The sequence below is a fragment of the Falco peregrinus genome, chromosome 9 (genome assembly GCF_023634155.1).
Source record: "Falco peregrinus isolate bFalPer1 chromosome 9, bFalPer1.pri, whole genome shotgun sequence".
Taxonomy (NCBI): domain Eukaryota; kingdom Metazoa; phylum Chordata; class Aves; order Falconiformes; family Falconidae; genus Falco; species Falco peregrinus.
In genome coordinates, this window is record NC_073729.1 from 17,741,523 (window position 1) to 17,761,219 (window position 19,697).

Sequence of the window (19,697 nt, forward strand, 5' to 3'; positions counted from 1 at the left end):
GAAACAATCCTGGTCTTTTAAGAGAATTGGGATTTCATCTCAAATATTTTTATTTGCCTAACACCCTTGGATAATTCATGATAATAATAATAAACGGGTATCGTACTCTGATCCCTGCCAAGCATTATGGGTAAAGACTTAATACATTTGATAGATCTAGAGTATGCTTATTGTTAGCTATTATAACTGTATCTAACAAGGACAGAGTGCACAGGGGAATATTATCCTGACTGCAGGTGTGTTGACATTGGTGGGCTTTATGACACATCACACGTTTATACAAAGACCTAAAATTCAGTAGAACACACAGTTGGCAGATTCCTGCCAGTCCGTTTTTCTGGGCTGCCATAACCTTTTTGGAGAACAGTTTTAACACGCAGAATAGGTTTAACGTTTAAATTTCATTACGCTTCCAACAGCTGGATTTTGTACAAGTCTGGTGATACATGAATCAAAGCTATCAAGATCACAGACAGTGCAAACAGGGAACGTCTGACACGTGAACCTGCCAGGTGTGCTACTCTACTTTCCAGAAAAAGCTTGCAAAATTCTGGCTATTGTATGTCTCCGTACTTTGCAACTTCCTGAGGCCAGCCTTGTAGGTAATACTGAAAGAGGAGTTGCCTTGGTTGAAGGGAGAGTTTTTTTCTGAGTTAAATGTTCTGCTTTGCTGTATGGTCGTGGCTTACCTTTTTCTTAATACTATTTTTGTATGAGATCATAGTTTACTCTGTTCAAATACCTATGGAAAATGTTCAGACACCTCTTTTGGAGCAACTTGGAACACCTTTGTTGATGTCAATGGTCACACTCCTTGGAGATGAATGCTTTGAACTAGATGTACAAAAAGTATCTGTACTGCAGGCACTGTGGCACAGACAGAATATACTCCAAAACGGAACTTATTTTTCCAGCCCCAGAATCCTTGGAAAGCTTCATGAAATTCATGTCTTTGGAAACTGTTTGGTTAATATGCACTGTAAAGTTACCAGCCTGAACTTGTGTCATGGAAAGACTGATCTTCTCACTTAGTGTAGGTAACTGAACCTCCCTCCTTTTGTTCCTGTAGATTGAATTGGTCTTGAGCCTTTGTCTCCGCCGAGTACACAAAGCACCTAACGGTGTATGTGATGGCAGGCTTAAAATACAGCATTTTCTTGAATCACAATAGTGCCAGGACCTTGATGAGAACAGAGAGGAAAAAATGCCTCTTGGTTTCTCCCGATGTTGAAGCTGACGCAGTGCACACATGAATTGTGAATCTGCATGTGTGAAATGATTATTAAATTGTGACAGAGAATAGGGGAAGACATGAAGTCATCTGGAGGCTGTTTAGGGTTAGAAGCAAAGTCAGATATAATTTGAGAGGCCTGTGCTCGTTTCATTCCTTTTTAGTTGGAAAATGGTAATAATCATAAATTACTCTTTGCAAGCAGAAAAATGCCTCTACTACAGTCTTGGGTACTCACATTAGACCCTGTGTTTCTGAAGTGGCCCTTGCCCCTCATAAATTTCCTCCTGAGATTAGGCACAAACAAGATAATTACTCATTTCTAGGCCAAAAATAGGTGAATTGACTGGGACTTAAAATATTTGTTTAATTAATAGATTGAATCAACAGGAATTAAATACTTCCTTGTCTGACTGTGATCTCTTTGTGTTGGGTGAAAAAGCCAGTATATCTACCTATGCGGAATACTTGTAACCTGGAATGAGTTTTCTATATTTGGGAATTATCTGTTTAATGCAGGTAACTGCTTGTTTGGGTTTCGTTGAAAGGGTTCATTTAAGACTAGTTTTCATGCTGGGTTTTAGGCATACTGACATAGAGGTCAGATATTCGTTCCCGTGAAATAATGGCAACTGATGGAGTTAAAGACAAACTTGATTTGCCTGTTATAGAAAAGTAGGAAGAGGTACAGTCTGTTCATCACAGTATTTGTTCAATATGCCAAATTATCTTTTAGCGAAACTCACATATTTCATCAAATGTGCTGAACGTTTGGGATTAAATGTGATTTTGAGCTCTTCCTCACACCTCTCACATTGTATTGAACCTCCTTGCTTTCACTTCAAGACAGTCCAAAGAGAGACACCTGTCAGTTTTTCTTCTGGAATGTGGTGGAAATACCCTGCAGACAGCACTTACCAAGGTAGCTCTTGCACTAGTGGGACACTGGGCGTGAGCAAATTTGCAAGATGGCACTATTTATGGAGTACTGACTCAACTTCGTTGTTCAGAACACTTTAACTTCCGAGATCTTAGGTGAATAATACTGCCAGGTGCTTTCTTGCCCAGTTGGGGCTGTTTTTTTGTTGTTTATTTTTAAACACACACACGCGCAGAGCTCTATTGGGAAACTATTCCGGTTTTACTAATTTGTGTTCATAATGAACAAATGGGCACAGAAGGATGTTGACAGGGATCTAGAACACAGTTCTGATAGTTATGAGGAGTATCTCACCATATTGTGGGAAGTCAATCAAAACTGGATTTGGGAAGGAAAAATTCTGGTGCGTTTTTGACCAATGTCTGGAAACCTTCAATCTATGATGATGTAAGTCACAACTAACAGGCTGGTCCTGGATGTAGAACACTGGTTGCCATTTTGTGTGCTTATTCAGTCTCTGGAAAAATCTGGGCCTCATGAGTAGTGAGAGAAATGTTCTTAATTTTGCTTTTGGGATATTACTTCTTTAGAGAAGATGATGCATTTTGTCGTTTACCGTGTTCCCATGACTCAGAACTTCCTCCTGCACTTTCTGGTTGTGATGCTTGCTGTGACTTGCGAATAGAGGGATTTGCCATTCTGTGTTCTGCTGGTGATGAACAATGTTCTTTGCTTCTCGTTTGTCCACAGCTGAGCTGGGCAGAAATGGACGCAGTTTCAGAGATGGTTTTAAAAAGCACTCGGGCTGTGGCAGCGCTACAGGTAAGTTATGTTTTTATTTACGTGCTTATGATAGTTATGTCTGGGAAAACTTGTAGGGCTTGCCAGATACTCTGCTACCCAGTAGCTATTCTATCTTTCCACCAATAGTTTTCAGACTTCTGCCAAGTTGTTTCTCTTTTGTTATGAAAGAGATAAAAATAAAATGGGCTGGACCTTGATCAAGGAATGATTTTAGATACAGCTTGGCAGCAGCAGCAGACCCTCAGCAACATTTTCCATTGTACAGTCACTCTTTTTTCTTAACTGGGCAGTATGATAAATTGCTAATTTCAGGTCAGGCAGCTTAAAGTGCAGAACAAAAACAATGACACCATGGAACATAAAAAGGGTGTCCAGCGTATTGAGTTTAAATTTAAGCCTGTCTCTCTCAGGAAGCGGGCTTTAGCAACAAAGATGGAAACACGCCTCAGAGGAATGGCTGAAGTGTAATGAACAGGGTTATCTTTTAAATCCACCGGGAAAAGTGAGTTAAATCCTTTTTTCTGAAAAATGGATGAATGAAACCTGATTTTTCTTCAGCTCACCTCCTTCATATAGAAATAATTCTGTGTCTGATTCACTACTTTTTTCTTTCAAGTTCACCTAGTCTCTCTGTTCTATTTTTAAGAGATAACTTGGCAGCAGTAAAAATTAATTGCCTCTTTATATGTCTCTTGGTCATACAGAATAAAAGATGTTAGAAATGGTCACAAAATGGTTGGTCTTCTGGTCTATACAAGCCTGTACCGATATTAGGAAATACTTCAGAAATGCTTGTTGGGCATTTACCAGCATTTTCAGAAGTATCTAAACAAGTTAGGTGCTTAGATCCCACGCAAAATAATAGGATTTAGGACTCTCTTGATAACTTCAGATATCCAAATACCTATAGAAATTGAACTGGTAGGTTTTAACACACTAAAATCAATGGCAGCTAAGTACTGAGTGTTGCAAAATCTTTTTAAAATATGATTCTGGGCTCTTTAGTCTCCCTTGAATGTGAGATTGAGCTGTTTAATCATTTAAATCAACTTAAATTCTTAACATTTTCTGTGTCCTCTTCCCAAGGGAGGTATCAGCACTGTTTCAAAGATTTCATTGTCATGTCAGTGTTTGATGCATGAACGCTATCCATCTGTGTTCAGTATATTGCATTATTTATCCTTGGTGCTTTTACCCTTTGAATATAAGGAGATGTGGTTACATTGCTGATTGTTTTAAAAGATATGAAAATAATATGAATACCTAAATAATAAGGAATTTATTGAATCTAAGTATGTAAATTTAGTAATTGAGACCTCTCATATCAAACTGGCTTAGTTATGATTTTTGTTGCATGGCTGTGAACAATTTCCAGTGAGACAAGATTTTCTTGGTGGTGAAATGTATGAAAGGTGAATACAAAATTCAGATGTTAATATATGACGGCCCTGTGGTGGCTGTAAAATCCCTGCTCCGTAGGGTGATAAAATGCCTTCTTCCTGCCTGGGTAAGTATCAAAAAGTCTTTGTCCTTTTTTCTACATTTTATCCCATGGCAAACTCATGTCTAAATTACTGTTCATACGGAGATTTTCTTGGTTTTTGGTTCTAATTGAATAACAGAGTTTTAGACAATTTCCCAGACTTATGAGTTAGAGTGACCATCTGTGGGGCTGAAAGTCATTAACTTTCCATGGTCACTTCCATTGTCTTCCTTTTAGGCTACCCATAAGGATTCCAGTTAGCAGCCAAGTGTAACGATGGGTTGGGTTTTTGTGTCAGGGCAACACCTGTCCATTAGGAAGAAAACTGAGGCTTTCCACTTTTTTCAAGTAGATCAGTGAAGGACTGTCGGTTGGGAACATTTGGTCACTAGCAATCTGCTGCAGGCTGCTTCAAATCCATGACTCCAAACTGGAAGATGGTGTTGCCTGATGAACCTGCTTCTTCAGGGCAGACAGTTCAGGCTACAACATATTTTTTTTTTGGTAGGTCATGAAATCACACTTGTGTAACTTCAGGTATGTTTGGCTATAGTTTTAATGAGCTTTCTACAGAATTCTCACCTACACATAACTGAACTTTTTTTATTGAGCACATACCTGGTGTGGAATCAGGGTGTCATCAAGCATAATATGGACCAAAATTATTATTTCATTACAAAGAGATTCTACCTCTAGCTTTATTAATTGAAGTCGTAATTAACTGGCAAATTCAAAGTGGAAGAGAACTTCATTTTTTGTGCGCTTTGCATTCGCATTTCCTATTAAAAAGTCATTTGTTTTTCTGTTTATGGTCAGACACACATTTTGTGTTTGGTACCTGTATTGCTGATCAATCTTTCCTCAGGAGTTGGTGTGTCACTGAATTTCAGCTGCATTAATGAATTCTTATAACAGATTAATCCTCCTGTATATTTTACTTGATTGTTCTTATCTTTACTTTTGTCCTAAAATGTTGCTCAGTGTCCTGTGTTTATAAGAGCTGTATTCTACTGCTGTGACATCTGCATTTCAGGAACAGGATTTCCTGTTCTTTCTCATGTATGATTTCCACAGTGGGCTTGAAATAAGAGAAATACAATTGCCTTTTTTTGTTGTTGTTCTACAGTATATACATGATTATAAGTGCTCTATGGAAACAATACAAAGCCTTTTTCTCTGCCCAAAGGACTTTTCATCATTTTTTAAAAGTAATGTAGCAAGTGGAATGAATCAAAAACTAGTATGGAAAGCACAGAGATGAAATACTCTGTAGCAATTATTTCCTTTGACCCATTTGGAAATTTGACTCCAACAGAAAGTTTTTTGCAGCAATAATTATTATTGCTCAACAACTCTTGTGGATGTTGTGGAAATAATGATTGAAGTAAGAAAAAGGTTGTGGGGTTTTTAGGCAACAAAAATGAAAAAGTAGAAAAACAATAGAGCCCTAATTTATCAAATTGGCTTTGTACGTGCCTGTCTTTTAGATGTTTGACTGAACTAATGAATATTTTCTGTGAGTTTCAGAAAGTTACACCTGTGTTACCTGTGTTAAAGACCCTTCCTTGGTGAAAATATGTTCCCCTGTGGTACAAAGGCTGTGACAGGAGTAAGGTACTATCGTTCGTTATTATCACAACCTGCACACAGAAAAGAGAAAGAAAAGTTACAATTGGAGACTGACTTATTTCTTTCAGCTTGCAGTTGGTCTGATTTTTTTTCAAGGTCCCTCATGATAGACTGCCACTCTGTCATGTTAAAATATGAAAGTGATGCTTTTTTGAATGATCAGCTTCTCAAAGTGGCTACCATAATTTTGTGACAGGTGCTTTGAAATCTTTTCTGGCTGAGATTGGAAGAAATCAAACTTAAAAATTCAGAAGAAATGAAACTGAGATTTGATTCAACTTGTTTGGTTTTGGAACCAAAAGCAACTGCCCATGCTTTAATACTTTTCTCCCTTGTTCCAACTGTAACTTGTGGTAATTTGTCTCTGAAGTCACTGATTTACTATGGTGCACATTATTTGACCCGTAATGCCAGCATAAGATAGGCAATGAAAGGTTTCTTAATTTTGCAGTGTCTTCAGCCTTCTGTTGTTACAAGGCATCAAGTTCCTTTCCATCTTTCCATTTTATTATTTTCTCTCTCTTTTTTTTTTATTCATGCTTGCTGTCTTTTGGCAAACAGGTTTGCATTTCCTTCTCTTTTTTAGAATTTGTGGCCATATAAGTTATCAACTATAAAAAGGCAAGAGCAGGAAAACTTGTCCTTGACATACCCAGTGGAATTAAAAAAAAAAAAAAAAAAAAGGCAAACCATTTCCTATTACTTTGTTCTGTTGGTAATTGCTGTAGGAGGTTGCCAAAAGGAACAGTGTCTGTCTTCAGGTCAGGATGGTAAACTGCGGTGTCCTGCCACACTAAAGAAAATACAGTTCTTGTTTCCTGCAGGGTGAGGTGGAACGGATGCAACTCTGACGGCTAACCTTGTGAGCAGGGTTAACTGCAGGAGGGGATGCAAGGTCTGTGTCGAAAGTGAATGAGTACAGCAACCAAGAGAGAACAGCAGGGTGAAGAGTAGCCCACTGGGTTCAAAAGAGGCTCTCTGTAGCTTGTAGTACTGTTTCACAATTTAGAGATTTGCAATTTAAAGCTTTTGGTCTGGACTAGTTGTCTAATACCGTGTGTCGCTCTGAGTGGGGAAGAAGTGACAGAATCACTGTTAAAGGGTCAGTAATAAATGCAGCAACTTGCAAATACCTCAGATGTTTATTGTTGGATAAAGGGATCGTCCTTTAGAAACACTTCTTCCCTTCATTGTCTGTACAGAATACCTACCTGGTGGGTCTGAGCTTTTTGGCTAAGGTATAGAGTATTTAAAACGTGGTCAGACACATTTCATTCTCCCCCTTTTCCCCACTCTGTGCAATGTCGAGTACTGACATTTAGCTGCGAGTAAAATGCTTAGTTACTACAGACAGTAATGCTTGCTCTATTCTTAGGAATTTTGATATAGCATTGCAGGAATTTGGATCATAGGCATGGAGGGGATTGCTTTGTGTTAATTGCCCTAAAACACAGAGCAAAACCATGGTTCCTGCTTTAAAGAACTTCCAGCAGAGTATGAGATTGTTAGTGGGTGCAGCCTGGCCAGTGGATGACTACAAGCTGATGCAGAACGGAGAATAATTTCTTGTAAGATGAATTGATGAAATTCCCACCTGTTTTCTCTCTTCTGGGGATCTCATAGCTAGCCGCGTTGGTCTTGTATTTGGACATTTGAAGGCTTTGTGAATCCAGGGATTATTTTACTGTCTGTATAACCCTGTTGCAGGGCTGATGACAACCCCTCAGATGTCTGTCAGGGTGTTCATGAGGGGTTTTTGCTGGCTGACTTTAATTTGAAAGTCCTGTCCTGCTTCTAGAAGGTATTGGCTTGTTCATCCTGGAGTGCAAGGTAGCTTTTTAATCTGTTTTAGAATAAGTAATGCTTTCAGGTGCTAGGAAAAAACTGTTTACCCATCTATCATTAAATTAATATTATATTTATGGAGATTTTTTTTTTTAATAGGATTGTTAAAATAGAATTATGTGAGGCATCTCATGGCCACTGCTTTCCTTAAATTGTACTTGAACCTTAGGAATTAGCTGGGAACCCTATTTCACCAGAAATTCCCACACTCAGTGAATTTTTCTGAACTGCAGATTTGTAATGTATGACTGTTACTACTGGAAGTTAGGAATAACTAATATTGATACCAAATATTGCACATTATATATCAAGATTCAATATTTATCATCTAATACTATAAAAATATTGACTTGTCTAGATGCTTTTGGTTTAAGGAAATGGCTTACCATCTGTGAACTGGGTCTATTTTACTTTGGACCACAGCACATCGGCTGCTGTTTGGTTGAATGTTGTAAACGCAAGCGGTTCAAAACCTGGGAGTTAGACCTTCAGAAGGGATGTGACTGGCTTAGAAATAGCAAGCGTATGTTGTGAATCAGTTAGTTGTCTGGGTTTGAACTTTTATCGAGCTTTGAAACTTGTGAGGGGTAGTTATTTTACGACAAAAGACTGCTATCAGAACTATCAGAAAATACCAATAACGTCCAATACAGCTGTGAAAATTGATACCAGTTACAGTTCTGAATGACTTCTGCAGAAGCAGGATCCTTGGGAGGGGGTTACTCGGCTGACTAGGCTTACAAGAGTGGCTGTCTGGGAAAGGGTGACAAACTTGTGCCATCATTGCCATCTCTGCAAACTGCCCTGCTTGAGGGACAGGCATAGTGACTGAATGTGACTGATTCTGCTTTCAGCTTAGCTGGAATGTTGACAGACTTCAGGGACAACACGGTCACACCACATACACCAGGAAAGCACGAAGCAAAATAAGTTTACCTTAATGCTTGGATAAAGATACCGGTAAATTGTGGGGCATTAAAGCAAGAGGGAGTGGGGAGAGGAGATAGCAATCTTCTCTCCTGCCTGGTTTATACAAGAAGCACTTCCTTTTGTGCTTCCCCATTTTCTTGGCACGTGAACTCAAGGCACTGTGTTTCAGTCTTATTTAATCGCTGCTAATGAGGAAATTGCTCTCTATTCTTCCAGTGCTTACACTGCATTTACGCTCAGGATACAGAGCATCCAGCTAATATTCCACGGTTGATTAGCCCGGTGCTGTTAAGGAAACACTTGAACTTGTTGGGTTACATCTCTTCCCTCTGGATGTAGGAGATCTGACCTGGGGAGTGACTGACTGCCTAAAGAAGTATAGTCTTAGGGCTGCTCTTTTTCATCCTAGAAACTGAGCAGCAGAAAACTCCAGACCCCTAGGTCCTTCTCTGGGTGCCTGAAAATACAGACTGAGATGCCTACAATGAATGGTGAACTTGGTGCTGTCTGCTTTGGAAAGATAATGTTATTTTTATACGCCAGCCATCCCTACAAGAAAGCTATGCTTGCCAGGCTTTTGTATATGGTTGTCTCATGGCTTCCTGGCAGTGTGGATAAAACTGAAGTGTCAGCCGTGCCTCCCTTGTTAGCAGGGTAAGGGAAAGAGAGGGACAGTGATGGATGCTGTTGGGATGAAGCAGCCTTCCACCAGCTGCTGCTGGCTCACACACATTCTTTCCCCCAGTGGCACTAACAGCTGGTTTGGCTTGCTGGGGCTGTGCTATCACAGAGGCATGGCCTTTCTGGTATTTCCTACCCTGTATTACATCTAGTAATAGCAACAATAGTACCAGCAGTATTAGTATTCATCTGTCCATAATCATGATAAGGAGAACAAAATAATTAAAATAATTTCAATCCAAAAAACTTAAGTACTTTTAATAAAATATTGTGCTGCTTTCTGTGAGTTGATAGTTTGAAATTTTCAAATATTTTGAGGCTTGTACTGGGTGTTTAAAGAAAATCAGTGCTTGAATAATAGGCTTGACAAAGTTTTTCTACAAGCTTTAGAAATAATGGAGTTGCCCCCTAGGCTGATTTTCTCTTGACGTGCAGCTGCCAGTCAGTAAGTATTCGTGAAGGTCCCATCTGGATGCTGGTTGTTACAGCTTGATTTGTGTGACATAAACAGGGAAAGCAAGACTCTTACTGTGGGTGTCCACTTTGATAGCACAGACCAAATGACCAAGTTTTTAAAGGAAGCAAAGAAACAAGCAAGCAGGTTTAATTTTTCCTTTTTCTTCTATCCTTATAGGTACCCGGGAGGTTAAACACAATTGCCATAAAGCTTGTAGAACTTCAGCAATGCGGACAATGGCAGTACAAATTATTAAAATGAATACAGCTAAGGCCTTGGTCTTCATATAAGAATTAAAAGATATTCCAAGGTTTATTGAATACATATCTTTGCTATAGAAAAATTTGCTAAACTAGTGACTATGCTGGCAGGTTTTTTTTCCCTGTGTTCTGAACACATCTTTGAAATGCTGGTTCACTTCAGGTAGGCCATTCAACACTCATGAAGTGGAAATGATTTTCAGATAGTTGATTCAGTGGCCGCTGAAGGGAGCAACTGTTAATTTAGGTCAGGCACGCGGAAGATGCAGTGGTTTGTAGCCTCTTATAAGCTTACAGGACCTTATGATAAATGTAGATACACTTTTAAAGATAATTCTCTGCCCATATTTCTTGGGTGGAGTTTTTTGCATAAATTGTTTTTTTCAATCACCCTTATGGTTAAAAGAGCTTAAGATTTCTCCATTTCAGTTCAGAAATGAGCAGAAAGATCTAGAGGTTTGGATGAGTGTATTGGCTCTGAGTTTAAACACAAGCTTAACTTCAAGCAGGGCAGCAGCCTCAGTGATAGCAGTAGGGTTACTCACGTGCCTGGATTTAAACAGGGCTCAGATGCTACAATGAATCTGAACGTTGGGCCAGAGATCTTGCGTATTAGAAAAGAAATGGGAATTTCCTGGCTGAGGTACTGTAAATTGAAGCTAAAATCCTACCACATTCCTTTTTAATAACACATACAATTACAGATTTTTAATCCGTTATGTATTTATTTTATTTTACTGGCCGTGTTTTACTGAAGTCCAAGGCTGAATTCTGAAAGAAATAAAATTCTGCTTCCGTTGCCTGTTGCCATTAATTTAGGCGGTTATTTGTAGGTGTTGGGTACTAGAAGTGTGGCAACACTCTGGGTCTACAGTGGCTCCCCTGTGCTGGATCAAGTCTCTCTCTTTTTTTTTTTTTTTTTTTTTCCTTTTTTTCTTTTTTTCCTCCTTTCACAACGGATGAGATGTGTTTAATTTATTGTAGGAAACTCTTAAAGATGCAAGATCCTTTTTAGAGGCTTCTACAATAGCCGTGAAGCACTTATTTAATCCCATTGAATGGAGGCTAGATTTACTAGCTGGGCTAGACATGATTTTTGTTCAGGAGTCATCTCGGAGTACATCGAAGTTTAAAGATCTTTGCAGAAAACCCAAGGAGAAACAAAAGGAGTAAATTTTAAAAGGAACTTTGTCAAGGAGTTTTAGATGTTAAACAGATAGAAAAACCATGGTGGCTTGACTGAAATGAGTGTTGGGTTAGCAGAATCATTACTGATCCGGTGAGACATGCTAATGAGGCACTTTCAATGCGACTTTGATGGAAAAAGGGGCAATTTCATACCAAAGTGCAGCAAGGTTACTGAATCAAAGAAGGTACACTTCAGTTCTGCAAAAGGGGACAATGCTCCATTGTCAGAACCTTTTTCTTTTGACTTTAAACATGTTTTAACTACACTATTTACTAAATTGTACAATGTGGCTTGCCCACTGATTGAGAATTTATGACCAGAAACAAACCTGTTAGGGGAAAAAAGAAAAACTGAGTGTGATCCATACTGTAGCTGCATAAAATAGTTTGAATGAACTTAACCTGAGCACGGTGGGGGGTGCACAATATGGTTTTCAAGCCCAGGGGCCTAGGATCGGAGTTCAAATAGAATTTCGTCTTTCAATAACAATTTAAAAAAAAAAAAAAAAAAGGGGGAGAGTGTTTGGGGACATCTGTGGCCTCTCAACCTGTGCTAATATAGATGTCTTAGTTTTGTCTTTAAAAGCCTGCTTCAGAATCATGCCTTGTCAACCCATCCAGCATGCAAAATTCCTCGGGTTGCATCATGCCTGCAATTCACAAACATCTTGTTTTACTTTCAGACATTACAGCTCCTTTGGTAAAAATAAAGACTAAGAACATCAGTACTTGCTCTTGCTGCCACAAAAAAATAGTCACACAGATCTTTCGCTTCCATGAAGGAGAATTCAAGGCTCCTTTATGAGATTTATTGACCAGCTTTTGGGTGTGATTACTGCACACAAACACAACGCAATGGCCTAATTTCTGCCATACTATTTGTTAAAAGAATGGACAAAACTCAGTTGCAGCAAAGAACAGACTTTTTCCTCATCTAGTTTAGCAGAATTGCTCTGGATAAATTATAAAATGTGTTAACACTGTCTCAGCATAACCGAGCCCCAGCTCTAACAGTTGTAAGATATTTCAGTTATGGGCGTTTTTTAAAATTTCTTTTTAAACTGGAACCTGCCTGTGGCAATGTACTTATGATTTCTCGTCTTGTGAAAGGTTGCACAGCTGGGTTCTGAATTTAACCTCCAACTTTCATGGGTTCCCACAGGCGCTCCTAGTCAGAGTCAGAAACCACAGAACCAGCATAAAAGCAGAAAGGTCGCCAGAATGGAGAATCTTGACAGTTCCTTTCTCAGACCTCAAAATGGAATTTTTATGAGGTTTCAGAAGTTGTTTTAATTGTTCTCCATGTTTCTCTGTGTTTTATTGCTAAGCTTTTAGTTCATGTCTTGGTCTAAAAAAGACTCTCCCACTATAAATGTGCTCTTCGTACATCTCAAAATGAAAAATAAATGGTATCTCACTGAGGAGTCTTATTTTGTAAGGCCTTTCTGCAAGATTTTGGTACAGCACCTATATTAAGTGGCTAGGTTTTATTTGTCATTTGCAATGGAAAAAGGTCCATAATAAAAGTTATTAGATTCAGTGTCAGCTGGCAATGATGAGCTGTAGATCTACAAACTTCTATGATGCTGCAAACTCTGCTCTTGTGCTGACCCTGCATAGTGAACTTGACTTGGATTTTCACAGCATGTTTATATTTGGGGTTGGCAATTATTGATCCTAATATGCTTTTCAAGATCGCATCTAGATGCATGTAGGTTTGTTCAGTAAGAGTTTATCATTGCACAGTTTTGCACTATTTATACATATCCTGTGATGTATTTAATAGATGACTAGAATGAAAATTTTCAGGTTTTATGCATATACTTTTTAACGATGGAGAATGCAACTTTAGGTAATAATATTAAAAATTGAAAACTAGGTGGCAGTAATACCCAGCCGTACAGTCCTCCCTCTGATGAGATGTGATGACTCATAGTTTTCTGAGGAATTCTGGAGGTGCTGCAGCCCCATATTGAGTGGCCCAGCTACTAACGAACAGGAAAAGTACAGGGCCATTTAGTTACAGCCAATCCGCTTCTAAAAAGGAGTAACAAGAACTAAAGCGAATGTCATAGGAGAACTAATTAATGAAACTAAGTACATGTGTTAAAAGCGATTTGCTTCCAATGTGCACTGACAGACAAGGAGGAGCTGTGATTACTTCTGAAATTCTTGTTTCTTGTGGTTGTGGCCAGGGGCCAGCACATGTTTGAAAGTCCGTAAGCAGGTTGCCGTTCACATCGATGGTTAGATGTAGCCTAGGGGATGGGTATTGCATTCACGGCAGAGTAAGCTAGAAGTAACATGACTAAAATCAGCGGAGTCGCTCTGTAGGACTGCTGTTGGCTCTGATCTCAGGAGTTCACATTGAACATCCTCACGTATTTAGACGCATGGACTGAGGCTGCAGTCCTAGAAGAACCAGACAACTGTAAGATTTATTGGCTGACTTCATTGTTTAAATGCAACATGCTTTCCTTAGCTTCATACAATTTAACTGCATGTGCAAAGAAGAATGCAATGTCCTTTTCTGGTCAGCTGAACTGCTTGTGTGGCAGAACTGGAGGGAAAGGTTTGGGGAGTCCTGCCTCTCGGATGTGGGTCTCTGTCTGACAGTGCTGGAAATAGGTTGTATTTGCTTTATTCTCATAAACTGTTTTCTTTGAAACTGGGTCACCTAAATATTCTCAGAACCATCTGAGCCATCACAAACTCATCTTACTTCAGCAGATATTGCAGAGATTTGTTCTGTATTACTTTTAAATTTACGTGGCTCTGTCTGACAAAGATATTTTAGTATCTGCTCCTTTTCCATCAAATAGTTCTGTACTTTGCTGGATCTTGCTGTGCAGTCTTAAACTCAGAATAATTCAGTGGCATTCCTGCCTGTAATATAATTAAAGTTCATGTGCTTTCTCTTAGGAGAAGTATTAAATATATTATAACTTCTTCTGTGCCACGTTTTGGCTCGGTCTAGGATGTATCAATGAGCTCAATGTCAACACCTGCTTTTTTGGGGTGAGAGTGGGGCAAGATATTTCACAATCCCGTTTCTGTTATTACTTCTGTCCTTCTGAAATGCGTGCAAGTAGAATACAATGAGGTTGCGCCGATCAGTTCTTGGAAAAAGGGTCTCTCTCACAGATTATCCAGAATATTCACAGAATACCTTTGCCCAAGCCCAGCAATCACAGAAAGGCAATTCATCTTAGCTGTAGGATTACTTGGTAGGTGATGGGTGTGAGTCACTGGCAGACTTGCTAACTAATAGGTAACAATTAAAAGTAAGTTTTTTCCTTAAAACTAATAGTTCATTTTACTTTCTAAACAACTCTTGTTTTCACAGCCTCACTTTTCATTCTTCCTGACCCATTCTTGATTTGCATAAGTGATGCCTATCAACCCAGTTTTTCTAGTGCTTTATGAAAAATATGATAAGATTATTTTATTTGTTTTTTTTTAGTTTGGGTTTTTTTGGTTTTGGTTGGGTTTGGTTTTTCTTTTTTTGTTTTTTTTGGGGGTTTTTTTGGTTGGTTTTTTTTGCAAATGTTCGGATGTTTGTTATATTAGGAAACAAATCTTTATTCTTTTGTACCTGAGCCAAACTGACTCTAACCTTTCCCAAACTAGATCTCCTGCAGGCGTGGGAGGAGTTTTGACCTACTCTTAAGGACATGTAGAATAGGATATGCTTTGGGGTAATTTACTAATTCTGGCGACTGTGTAAGTAAGCACATCTGGGGTCCAGCATCAATCTCTGCCTGTCAGGAATATAGGCTCTCTTAAGCGATTATCCCCACTCTTGTAGGTATGTAGCCATCTATATGCACCTCACCACTGCAGCTGGGAGCTTGCTTATACATAGCAAAGCCATACCTGTGAATTTTTGTCTCTATATATTTTATAGGCTTAGAGTGCTCTTAATGACGGACTATAGGCTTTTTCTCGCTCTCCTGGAGGCTTAGAGGAAAAAAATTTCCATGCTGGTAGCACGGAGTCAAACCAAATCCATGCATTTATGGACCTTTGCCCCAGCAAGATTGCTGTGGTCTTTTGATGAACAGTGCTAAGGGCCTATTGGATATGTTCCAAAAAGAAATTATTTCTGTAGAGTTATATTGTTGAGAGTTCCTGTTGCTTATAAGAATGCAATTTAAAACAAAAAATCAAGCTGTGATAGATATAGTTATCAGCAATACAGAAAAAATCTTAGCAATCGCTTTTATAGCAGCAGAGATCTGCTGAGGGTAATTATTATGTATTGCCTTAAACTGTAGCACACTTTACACTTTACAATCACATCATAAATACTAGGATATCTGTGATCTTTTTCATGCCTGTGACTCTGCTTTTGCTTTTATTTAGAGTGTTAACCAGATGACACTTCTGTCCCTTAATTTATTCTAACAGCTTCTCGAATGCCAAAGCTCCCGTTGAGAAGCCTTGTCTAAGGAAGGAAAAAATGAGCAAATCTCTGGGTGAGTTTACTGGATTGTGTTCTCTTCCACATTCTGTGCAATTATACCTTACAGAAGTCAATGTTAGGATTGCAGAATGTTGCATAGCAAAAGGCAACTGAAGATAATTCCTTATCCTTTCTGGGAAATACAGTAATATCCTTCATATTTACAGGAAACCAAAAGTAAATCATTAACTTAAAAAACTTGGAAGTGAAAATACTCTTTGGATCTATATAGGCTGAGGGACAAGAATCAGTATAAGTATGTAGGCAGGAAGATATTTTTCTGTGCACTATTTTCCCAGTTACCCTGCATAAATTAGTAAAGAAAGGTGTCTCTGTTTCAGGTAGTTGCACATGACTGAAGAAAAAATGAATATACTTGCCTTAAAATGTCTTGAGTTTTTGTATCTTCCAATGAGTTCAGAAAAATAACTTCCATGTCTAGAAGTCGAAGACTATTTTGCCTTTTATCTCAGTAGGGTCAGGATTGAACTCCAGCATTACATTTCCATAGTGGTTACTTGTGCGTTACATCAAAAAGAAAACTTGAAGTTTTCCAGCAGAAGAAATATTTGTGCCTAAACTAATCTCTTTTTTGGTCTTCATTCTGTGAAAGATGTATCGCCATTTTTCATGTGCACGCAAGTCTTTAGGGTCCAGGAAAAGAGCACTTGAAATCTTTTTTCACATGCTGTGAATGGTACACGCTAATTGTGATGAATGGAGGTGGTAATTCCTATTTCTATTTGCAGAAACATTCATTGGCAAACTTTTAAACCCTCTTGTGCATGCAGAAAAATAAGCACATATTTACTACTGTAAACCTAAGTGTAGGTGTGTTTTAAGATAGTAATGTTTACAGGATTGAAAGCCTTAATCTAAATGTATACTGATTTTGCCATTGTCTTTATGAGAGTTTTTTATGTACAGAACTTTTCTCTAACTTTTCATTTAAAGCAGTATAATATTGATAATAATGCACATACATGGTTTTATACAATTGCATAAGTCTTTCACACTAAATGATCTGAAAGACTTGTATGTGGAAGACTACCTTTACACAATAAGATGTCAGATGTGGGGAGCACTTCTCCGGGCAGCATTACATAGCTATTTCCCAATAGAGCATCTGGCCAGGATCCTTGGGTTAACTTCCCCATCTCCTGCGCAAACTATGAAGGCATCAGGTCTTAATGATTATGTGCAGGCAGGACACAGGATTGTTGTTCAGTCTGAAAGGGCTGCAGTCCTTGTAAGTAATAAAGGAGTAGCGGCAGTGAAGGCTGAACAGAGTCTGTGGCGTACAGTCTTTTTGTGGTCACTAAACAACTGCTGCCATCAACCTTTTTTCTTTTCAAAGTCCTAAACACAGGTATGGCATTAATGCAGATCTGAATTTCTACAGATCCAAATAAGCCCTGTCTAACGTATGTTCCCTTTTGCCTAGACTTATCTATACATGCCTAAAGAATCTTTATACTACAACAACTGTGGTATAAATACACTGTAGTGAGATGCACTGTGTTATGCCTGTCTATCTAACTTGATGAGCTTTCTTTTGTATTTAAATGCTACAGCCTGATCCTGAAAACCTTTCTCACTCCCACTGGAATCTGGATTTTCAGGCTAGAGGATTGCCTTAAAAAAAAGCTACAGGTAATACAGAGGAAGTCTTTCTGAGTCAATCCCTGTAGGAAATGTTTAAATGTTTGTGGGTTTTTTCTTTCTTTCTGGTGTGGGTTTTTTGGGGGTTTGGTTTTTGTGTTTTGGGTTTTTTTTCACATTTGGAATACTTACAGATTATTTTTTTTCCTTGCACTTAGATAACAAAATTAACAGTCTCATTTAGTTTTTAGTTCATATGTGCCAGCAAAAAGGCTGACCCTTGCAAGAGGTGTAATGGATTCAAAAGGCTTTAAAGCCTCTTTCATCATATTTCAATTAGTATATCATATGTTTTATGAAGTTTTCCAACAGAAAAATTATATGGAAACTATATAATATCTTTATTGGTTTCTTGAATGGTGTAGACAAAGTGTGTCACAGCTTTATTCTGTGTTTCCCAGTGAACCTGATAACAATTGTCGCCTCTTAGCGCTGCCTATAGAACAGTATACAGGGATATGCCTTTCATTGATTTAGTTTTAAGCTACTGTACTTACACAAATATCTATTGAGTTCACTCATGTCAAATTTGTAATCTTATATTGTACCTCTTACACTGATTCTTTTATTGTGATAGCCGAATGCTGTCTTTGGGGACTGATCTGTGAATTGTGAGGATGTCTCCTATACAGAGCAGGAACAATGTGGAGCTTCATTATTAAGCCCTACCAAAGTGCTTCTGCTCTGGTCTAAATTAATCACCCTTAAAAATAAGAGGACGTAACCTTACCTAGTTATTCGTTAATGACTCGTAGTCCTTGCACATCAAGATCTCACCAAATCCAGCAAGAGGACAGTTTGCAGCCTCTCTCAGACTGCATCTAATGTGACAAGAAAAATACAGAAGTGACAATAGTTCATGATGGGAAAGGTAGTAGAAGCATAAGAGGAAAACTCTGAATACATAAGAAGAAACTTTTGCGTGTTTGCCTGCTTGTTTTTACCCTATATCCAAAGCAAACTCAACTTAGCGTTTTCATAGAGACTCTCTTTCTTCTCTGACCTGATCAGAGATGGTAGGGAACAACAATCTCATCTGAAAACGTAGTATCCTGAGACTTCCATTTTGGCCTTTTTTCTGATGTTTGACAGTTTGGGTGATGATGCAAACTGATGAAGCATCTGCTCACGGTCTGCTTTGCTGTTGTCCTGCACTTTATGTCTGGTTTTCAAGGAAAATACAAGCTCTTATTCTTCACTGATAGTGCTCTGCACCCACTGTAACTGCTTGCTTCACATCTTCCTGATATGCAACATGTATGTATATGAATGACTGATCGCATCTTTCACTGCTGTGCTGCCTTATTCCTAAGGGTATCGAAAAGCTTTACAGTTTATAATAAAGCATATGCTGAGTGTCACTATCGCACGTGAGAGGCATTGGTCTAATTTTACAGATTATGATCTGGAGAAAATTCTGATAGAATTTGATCAGATTAGTAACGGGTTTTGAGGTTTCTGTAGAAAAAGAGAGGGATGTTTCTAGTAAGATGTTCCAAAATTGGTTGAAAAGACCCCCAGCACAATAAAATGGAAAATATTTTTTGTTAGACTACAGGTTGTCTTAATTCTTACTATAAGGTAATACATTTTTGCTGAAATGAAACAGACACAGACAAAAAGTCTTTCTAAAATACCGAGTTCTTAGGAGGTTTTTTAGAAACCGCCAAGGACAGAATCAAAATCTTCCTCTCTTCTTATTTCTTGCATCAGGAAGAAATTCCTCTCTCTCTCATAATCCAACTGATCTACGTCTGTGAATACCTTTTTAGAGGTGGATGACTTTGATAAAGGACTCTGCCTTTGGAATATGATGCTCTGTGTATGTGATCACATTTGTCAGCAGTGCTGCTTCTGTACCTGCAGCCAAGCAGCCCTGGCCCATCTTGTCAGGAGTGTGCAGCCTCTACACCAGCCTGTAACTTCTATTCCTGGGCACCCTTGCTGCTTTGGGGTGGAGCAGAGGGCCTGGAACAGCAGGTCTCTGCCAGAGCTAATGTGGAAGCGAGTGCCTCTCCTGCCCACACACCTCTCCACTGTTCCTGCAGGTGGAAAGGCAGCCTGTATGGATTTACCTACACCTCGTTGCCTTGGAGAGTGAGGCGGGTGGGGGTGAAAGTAGCCACTGAGCAATGTTATTGCAATGACAGTTTTCTGCATAGTATTTCCCCTTCAGTGTCAA

General features: G+C 38.8%; 1 long non-coding RNA gene across 1 annotated transcript in view; it reads left to right on the plus strand.

Annotated features, from left to right (window-relative positions):
• LOC114012953 (uncharacterized) overlaps window positions 1-19,021 on the plus strand; it is a 55,895-nt gene extending 36,874 nt beyond the window's left edge. Inside the window, exons 6-10 of the long non-coding RNA XR_008748896.1 lie at window positions 2,862-2,933; window positions 3,326-3,417; window positions 5,926-6,012; window positions 15,799-15,866; window positions 17,428-19,021. This is a non-coding gene — a long non-coding RNA (uncharacterized LOC114012953). The remainder of the gene's footprint in view (window positions 1-2,861; window positions 2,934-3,325; window positions 3,418-5,925; window positions 6,013-15,798; window positions 15,867-17,427) is intronic.
• Window positions 19,022-19,697: the final 676 nt, after the last annotated feature.